General features: G+C 44.0%; 1 long non-coding RNA gene across 2 annotated transcripts; it reads left to right on the top strand.

Moving 5' to 3' along the window:
- Nucleotides 1–5,545: 5,545 nt before the first annotated feature.
- Nucleotides 5,546–8,098, top strand: LOC118166517. Of its 2 annotated transcripts, XR_004750548.1 has the most exons (3): nt 5,546–5,803; nt 6,978–7,270; nt 7,393–8,098. It is a non-coding gene; the product is annotated as an uncharacterized LOC118166517 (long non-coding RNA). The 2 variants fall into 2 exon arrangements; XR_004750547.1 differs by having other exon boundaries at nt 6,978–8,098.
- The last annotated feature ends 474 nt before the right edge of the window (nt 8,099–8,572 follow it).

Genomic DNA, 8,572 nt, shown 5'->3' with positions numbered 1-8,572 from the left:
TTTTTTTTTTTTTTTTTTTTTTTTTTTTTTTTTTTTTTTTTTTTTTAATGACATTCTATTTTTTTTCTACTAACAGAGACAACATGGCCCATAAACTGCCTGATTTATTTAGCGAACCCATTTTTTAACCAATTAGCATATCTAATGGGAAATTTGACCAAGTTAATATTCCTCCCCAAACATATTTATTATGTTTAATGAGTCCATTCACCCATCATTGAGAATTTGTGATCAAATACAATCTAGGATCCCACTGTGGAAATAGATACTCTCCAAATTATTGTTTGACAGAGAAGGGCCCTTGGGGGCAGGAGGAGAAAATAAGGCAGCTGGTGCTCTTTAATTTTACTCAAGCTGAGTGGAAAATGCCTTCCTTTCCTACAAATGCTTTTAAGACTTCCCTCTCTGGGACAAAACCAAGATGTGGAAGCGCATATAATTTATACTGGGAAAAGACTCCCATCACCATTATGCCCCTGCATCACCGATTTGTGACTAAGAGCTCAAGGAGCTGGGCAGAAAATTACTCCTGTTCCAGAGAGCATCCTTGAAAAACGTTTTTTGGGACAAACCTGCTTCCTTTCTCCATGCTTCAGGTCCTGCTGAGGCATGACACATCATCAGTCCATGACCACAGGGGGCTTTCGTGATGGACATGCAGCCAAGGCTGCAGAATGACATCACCGATCAGAGCTGATAAGGAGCAGGATGCAGAATGCAAAATCACGAGTGATGTGGGGGAAGGTATCTAGAAACTATTTCCTGGTAGTAAGGCACAAAGTGCCAGTGAATAAAAGGGAAGGGAAAGAAAATGCCTTGCATTAAATACCATATAGTTGTTCTGCACAACTCAGAGTGAATATTTGTCCCAGGGACTGAGAGCAGAACAGAGATTCAGAGCAAGATAGGACAGGTGTTCACATGAGCAACAAGAAACCTGGTGCTCTGGAAGGGCCTTTTCCTTTAGAAATGAGGCCAATTTCCTTTAGAAATTTCCTTTAGAAATGAGGCCAAACAACACTCAGTGTGATGGAGGGCAGGTAACAAGTCCCAGCCCTCCATCTGTTCAGACAAGATGAGAACTCTCTAGTGCATTTCCCAATACTTTGACCTACCTCAAGGCTCCAGATTTCTAAAAGAACCAAAAGAGGCCAGAAGTGAAGGCCATGATGAGTAACTCCTCACATCCAGGGAGCTTTCGAATGTAATGGGACTATAATCTGTTTCCATAAACACAACAATGACCCTTTTGCTCTTTTCAGAACTAAGAAGTTCTTTGTCCCTCCCCTGCCTGAGCCGTCCACATCCCTGGAACATTCTTGTTTAGTCTCCTGAAATGTTATTAACGTCCCCAGCAACAGAGAACCATAAATCCCTGCATCCCCCTGAACTTTACTGCGCTCCGAACTGTTTGGATATTCAGTATCAACAAATCATCCCAATAAATATGATTTCTTTGATGGCATTTCATCAAAATAGTTTATGACTCTGACATTTTGAGCTTGGATTTACAGCAGCTGCAGCTTGTGTAAGACTGGCGGTCACCTTATTGAAATTCACCTAAGGAAAAAAAAAAAAAGAAAAAAACCCCAACCCATGCAGCAGCTCCTACCATGCTAAGTTTAAATAGACTCTTCTTTTTACTTCCCACACTTTCTTGGAAAAGGCAGGAGTTTGGGGATCCGCAAGACAAACATTGGCTTTGGCTCATCCTAATCATGATGATGATGGGATCAGGCCTCCAACTCCAAGTTCTCAAGCACATGCAGGAAGAGGTTTCCAGAATGACTTAGCTTTACTCTACTCTAACTCAGCGATGGCAAGAGGTGGTTTACCACTTGCTTCAGTGGGGAAATACTCATCTAGTTTGTATATGTCTGTTGTACTCAGTTGCTCAACACTGGGAAGATTTCAAAACATTTAGGATATAAGAGGAAAATTTTGCATTGGAAGACCTCTTTCTGCTAGAGAGGGATTTAGGGCCACTGAAAAGGGCACTGGTGGCATGTCTAGAATATAGGTGCTATCTTGGTCCTTGGTGTTCAAAACCAGCTCTGAGCAGGGTAAAGAGAAAGGTTAAAGGTAAATTGGGATGTGGAGATCTGGAAATCCACGAAAGAAGAGAAGAAGGTAGTTTTGTTTAAATTTTCAAGCAAGGCCCAGGAAGGAAGATAATCTATACATGAGTGCTGAGAGTAATCTCAGGAAGACAACAGCAATTAAATTCAAAAACAAGAAGACACTTGGGGTAGACTGACCATGAAAAAATCAGTCTGGTAGCTAGAAGCAAGCTGCTGAAACACCAGAGCAGTGAGACTGTGAAATAACCTCTCATTAAGAAACAAAAGGGCAATAAAAGGACACCTGTCTGTTTATGAAGGGCTGTATGTGGCTGGCGTTGTGAAGCAGACAGTGACCGGACTTTATGACCCGGGCAGTCTCTTTCAAGTTTTGCAGAGTTCAGTTTTAAAAAGAATTGGATAAGGCTCTTCATGCCCAGGTGAGAAGAAACTGAGACACAGTGACCCACATCTTCACAGACAGAAAAACACTGATTTCAGGTTTTAAATGCTTTTGGGTAGTTAGGTTTACATTGTGTGACCAAGGCCTTGTAGGCAACCCACAGCATCAGCCAGAATTCAGGTGCCAGGAACTCTCAGAAATGTGCTGAGATCCAGAAAACTATCCTCCTTCTCAGAACAAACCCAGCAGAACTAAATCTGACCATAGACCTGCTCCCATGTTTCCACGAAATATAAACATTTTCCACAGAGCCAGAGGGGTGACTCTGTCCATTAGCAGGATTCTCACCTTGTGCATTACGTGAATATCTGGAAAATTTCCAGGCTGCATCGCCACAGACAGGAGCTTTGCTTGGAACACGTCCTGCTGGGGCCAGGGACTGGGTGTACAGCACGCCACCCCTTAGCATCACCTACAACCACCAGGAGGCTTTTTGGTGTCCTGTCCTCTCATAGCCCTTCGCTGGGACATGAAATGTATGCTTGAGCCAAAGAGTATTTCTTTCCCCATTGTCTAATTCTTGCTCCTGATCTCTGTGACTTACATCAGAGCTTGACCCTGAGAAAACACAACTTTTTGGTAAAGGTCAGTTTGGAAGAAATAGTTATTTTCAAGTTGCCTTTTAGAAATGCACTTGAGTAACACATAACAAAGGTATTTTTCAGGATGTCTGTCAGATTTTTAACCTAGATCATGACGATAGCCTCCGTTAGAGTATCCTGGCTTTAGCACAGCCTTACGGCTAGTGCTGTTTAATGTCTCGATCTACACAGGATAAATGTCTCTGTCCCTTTAGGGAGCAGCAGTGTGATGCTTAGAGTCCTCCACTTAGTTATTCCCAACTGGTTTGTGCAACAAGTAAATAAACATGGGGATGGGGAAACTCATTTAAAGGTTTCAGTATTCAGTGTCATAAATTTTCTTTATCCTTTAGCTATTACCTTGTAAATTTTGTTAATTTTTCCCTTTACTCCCACACGGCCTCCTTGCATATCAGAATCATGTTTAAAAGAAGGAATATGAGAAAAAAAGTTATCAGTGAATCCCATAGAAAAATTAAGCAGCTGAAACTGTAATGAAGGAAAAAGCATGAGACACTTTCTGTGTCTCGGTGAAGCTGGTGGTTCGCTTCCTAACAGGGGCTGAAACTGCTGCAGGCAGGAGTTGGCCACATCCCTGAACGGGGGGGATTAGGATGCAGCTGTGCTCTCAGGCAGCCGCACTGCAGAGTTCAACCCAAGGCAAAGCCTGCTGCTTGTCCGCGTTGATCTGCCTCCAGGTCCGGTCAGGGAGGAGGCTCAGGGGTGAGGACAGGGGACGAGGCACAGAGTTGCTATCAGGATGCAGGAGGTGTCTGATGCTGTCACAGAACCCAGCAGTCTCGACTGCGTGGATGTGACTTCTGGGCCATTCCGGCCAGAAACTAGATGAAGCCAGGTATGTGTAACATCATTAAACAAATACAGCTCACAGAGAAAATGAAAGAAAAGCAGCTGTGCAATTCAGTCATGGCAGAAGTAAAAGTGCCCCATTGTTGTTATATTGTGTTTTGTGTCCGTCCCCCCCCCCCCCTTTTTTTTTGGCAAACACTACTTTGGCAAACAAACCCTGTCTCATTCTGGTATGAACAAATAAGTTTGGCCAATAGCAGTGCAGACATAATGTACTTGGATGGCTGAAGGTATTCGACTTAGAAATGCATTTTTAGAATCATGGAATCACAGAATATCCCGAGTTGGGAGGGACCCACAAGGATCATTGAGTCCAGCTCCTGGCACCACACTGTTCTATCCAAAAATTCAGACCATATGACTGAGAGCACAGTCCAAACGCTTCTTAAGCTCTGAACTTTTTGTTCTTGTTAAAATAATTAGATCAATAATGGCATACTGATGGTGTCAAGAAGAAAACAACTGGCAGGTCTCAGGGCACAGAGTAAAAAATGTTTCTCACACTTTTCACTGGAAAATCACTGTGGAGTGAAGAAGTTTTGAATGAACGTTTGTAGTGACCTAGCCCCAGTAATGCTCAACATTTTTAATGTTGATCTAGAAACACACCTGTAACGCCGGAAAAGTTACAGGGAAAGTTTCTTAGTGTCAAATAATGAATAGGTCTGGGCTATCACATAGAGCTTATCTGAGTTAACAAAATGCATTTTCTTTCTATGTAAGGTCACACATAGGGATAAGGAAGACAGGAGGACCACAACCAGAGAACGACAGACTGGGAAAACAGCAACTTTTTAAAGGATTTAAGGGTCAGAGAGGACTGGCAGCTCAATGTGAGCTCCCATTGCAAAGAGTGATGGGATCCTTAAATGCACCAGCCACGAAGCAATGACTCGGAGCACAGAAGACAGAGCGGTCGTGGGGAGACAGACCCTGGGATTAAGGGACAAACAAGCAGAGGCAGCACAGAAAGCAGAGAATTGGTTGGAAAAATGAGGAAAATAAGTGAATTTGGGGTTCATCTCATAACTTCTGACGCCTAAAGCTAATGTGGAGTGAATCCTGCCCGAAGGGGGTTAGAGAGCCAAAGGCTGCAAGCTGAGAAGAAAGGCATTTGGATGGCATCGGGCTGTCAGTGCCACGTTTCCACAGTGTTTGGGTGGTGACAGACACTCCCAGCCACAGAGATGAGCCTGTCAAGGAGCAGCAGAAGCCAAAAAAATGCAATCATGAAATTGAACACGTCTTTTTTTCTCAGAGAGAGTAAAGATGCTTGGACTAAACTCCAAGTGATGACATGAGTGAATGACAAATTTCGATCAACGGCACGCTAGTGGGCCTCGTGCCAAGAGAAATGGGGCGACTTTGCAGGAGAGCAAACTAGGTGATCCCATGGTCCCTGTCATCCTTCCACACAGCCTGCAGCTGTTTGACTGTTAAAAGAACTGTCTCTTTCCTTCAATTAAAACCTGGTTGCCAGACCTGAAGGTCCATTGGATACACCTGTGCTTCTACACAAAACTCCACATATATTGTGAGCAAGGAGGAAATTGCCCTTCCCTCTGCAAACCGTTTGCTAAGTCAGAAGAGGGTGTGGTAATGAGAGCAATAAAACATGGGATCTCATCTGTGCACCTGCTGCAATCTCTCCTCTCTCTGCTAGTGTGGGAAGCCTGATTTATGGGCTTGATTTATGCCACCTCTCCACACCGTGGGCTGCTCGTGCACTCTCCTTGAAGCCATCTGAGCAGAATGTTATATGAAGAAGGAGAGACTGCATCGTATTTCTGCCACGCTGCTTGTCAGGCAGATCCAAAAAGCAAACTCTGGTGAGTTGAGTTTCCTTTCTTTTTAATCCCAGGAGAGTTTTGGTTCAAAGTGCCTTTCTGTAACTCTCTCAAGGAAGGGTGAGGGGCAGGGAGCCTCTGGAAGTGAGGAGTGAGTACGGGATCTGTGCTATGCCTTTTGCCTTCAAAGCCAGGGAATGGGCCTTTGCACATTTTATTTAGTATTATAAATCTAGCAAACACAGTCATGGTTTGCCTCTCTCCATTTCATAGTTCTGTCTAAAAAAAATGAGGAAAATCAGAGTTTAATTCTGGTTAGAAAACCAAGGCAGTCTTATTTCAGAACTGCAGGATTTTGATCACCATAATGGATTCAGGTGCTACCAAGCATTAGATCCTGCAGACCTTAGACATTTGTTGTCATTTTGCCTTGCCTCTGAGGAGATGTGGGCCTACTGGTGCTGGACTGGTGATGCTGGTAATGCTGATGACCTTGCCCTTGCACCCAGTTTGGAGCGTGTTCCCAGGCACTGCCAGAAGACACGCATGTTCACAGCGAGAAGTCGATCGTGTTCTCTCCCTCCCCTTGGCCATGCTGTATATAGAAATGGCAGAATCCTGCTAGCTGGTCTGCCAGGGGAGCATTGCTGCCTCTGGGTAGCCAGGAAAGAAAAATTGGGTAGAAGTTTTAGAAAGTCTCAACTAGGAAACCTTTCCTGTAAGCAGAAAAATATACCTCGGTTTTTGCCCAGTCTAATTTGAGATGGTGATCTCTCTATCCTTGCCAGTTTTTCAGGAAGAGAGCAGAAGTGGGAATATAAAACACAACACGAACCTCAGGGCTCAAAATAATCACTCCATGATCACCGCAGCACAGAATGAAGCCGATAACTCATTAGGCAAGAATATGTAGGCAATTAATGTTAATTTCATTTGACAATTGTAACCTGATGTCTGACTGAAACACCATAGTCTGTGCAAAGGAAATAGTTTTCATAGCTGCTTAATTAATGATAAACAGAGCTTTTGTTGTTACTGTTTTTTTAAAAAAATGAAAGAAAAAGAAAAAAGAGGGGAAAAAAGAGAAATCTGTGTAGATTTTCCTCACCATATGTGCAAAATGCATTCTGGAGGCCAGCGCTAGCAAACCTTGGTGGCAAAGCACATGCCCATTGCTTCATCCTTTCATTCCAGTGGCATGAGATGGAAAGCGAAGCACAGTGTATGATCTCGTCATGGGAGCCTGGGAAGCATCCGGCCCAACAGGAGCTGCTCCAAATGGACTGGGAGAGAACACCAGGCAGGCCTTGCGTGCCTCTGCCCATGGATGCAGAGAAGTGCCGACATCGCCTGGAAGCTCTTGACACAGATCATTGTTCTGGCTTTCTGCTGCTTCATCATATGTTTCCTGCATTGTGCTTCTTCATCATTATTTATTTTTGACCAAGGACATGTCTGTAAATAAGAGCTCTAACAATTCTACCTTTTGCTCTTTTTCTAGAATTGCAAGTACCTATGCCCCGATTCCTCTCCCGGCGATGATGCAGCCTTTAGACTTGTCCCACACCTGAGTGGGATCATATCTGGTTATTCCCAAAACCTGTTTCATCACTTCCCTGTCATTTGTGTAGGTACTTAAGATGACAGCACATGTCACAGGGGTCCCTCTATGTCAAGGGCCTAAAGTCATCATCTCTGTCCTACATCACACAAGCAGCTTTGACAGAACATCTCAGTGAAGGGCTCAGTGAGGAAGGAGGCATAAAGGAGGTCCACAGGGAACCTCACCTCACCTTAAAGCCATCTTTAAGAGTGCTACCTCAGATACAGAAGCATTGATAATTACTGAAAATGGCCTTGAAATTGGTTTAGAGGTTATTAAAGTAAAGGGTAAAATGGATGGTCCAAAAAGTCCATCAGGTCCTGGTATCTCCTCTAAACTCAATATTCCAAAGCAGCTTTCACCACCCACACAACACATGCTGGGTTTGAAACAATCCTTATTCTTGCTTCCCTGGCTGGAAAAGTATCATCTGGCACTCAAACTGACCACCAGGGAAGGGATACGATCTGGCAGATGTGTGGCACTGGGAGGCCAGGTCTGCAGTGAGATGGGTCCCCAGCCAAGGCAGTCCTGCTGCAAGGCTGAACTCTGGTTCCCTTCCCATCTGTGTCAGGCAGTCTTCTTCATGGCTTATCCTTCCAGCTGCTTGGCATGGACTGAAAGCTTCCTTTTTGGTGCAGCTCTGGGTGGGTGGATGACTGCTCGCTTGCTGAGTTGCCCTGAAGGTTGGTCGAGGACTGTTTCCCCAGGATGATGGGTAGCACAGATTTGCTGCTGGCATGATGCAAGGGTCTGTTCATGAATATAACCTTGCACAGAAAACTTTGTACATTTTTTTTATTAGTGTTTACACCCCTAGGAAAACAAAACAGAACAGATGACTATTTAGAAATAGTTATTTCTAAGTGGTCTTGGTGGCCTTAGGCTGCACCAGGTGAAGAGCAATTTCTTTGGCTGACCTGAATACCACTGAACAGAAGCTGTGGGCCAGAAGTTGATATTAGTGGGTGACTTCTTTGGGCAGTGCTAAGCAGCTCTTGAAGGCCCTAATTAGAGTGGAGAGATTCATCCATAACTTCTCAAGGAAGGAAAGCTATGGACTGCAGTCTCTTCCTGAATTCATGTATGGCTTGATAATTTCCTGTTCCTATGGCTCATTTCCCTCACTGTGAAATGCAAATGATGATGTTTTTCTGCATTTGGAGATGCCTAGAAATAAAGTGCTGGAGCATACATAGTTTTAATTT

This window comes from Oxyura jamaicensis, chromosome 4 (assembly GCF_011077185.1).
Source record: "Oxyura jamaicensis isolate SHBP4307 breed ruddy duck chromosome 4, BPBGC_Ojam_1.0, whole genome shotgun sequence".
NCBI lineage: Eukaryota > Metazoa > Chordata > Aves > Anseriformes > Anatidae > Oxyura > Oxyura jamaicensis.
This window is presented reverse-complemented; position numbering and strand designations above follow the sequence as displayed.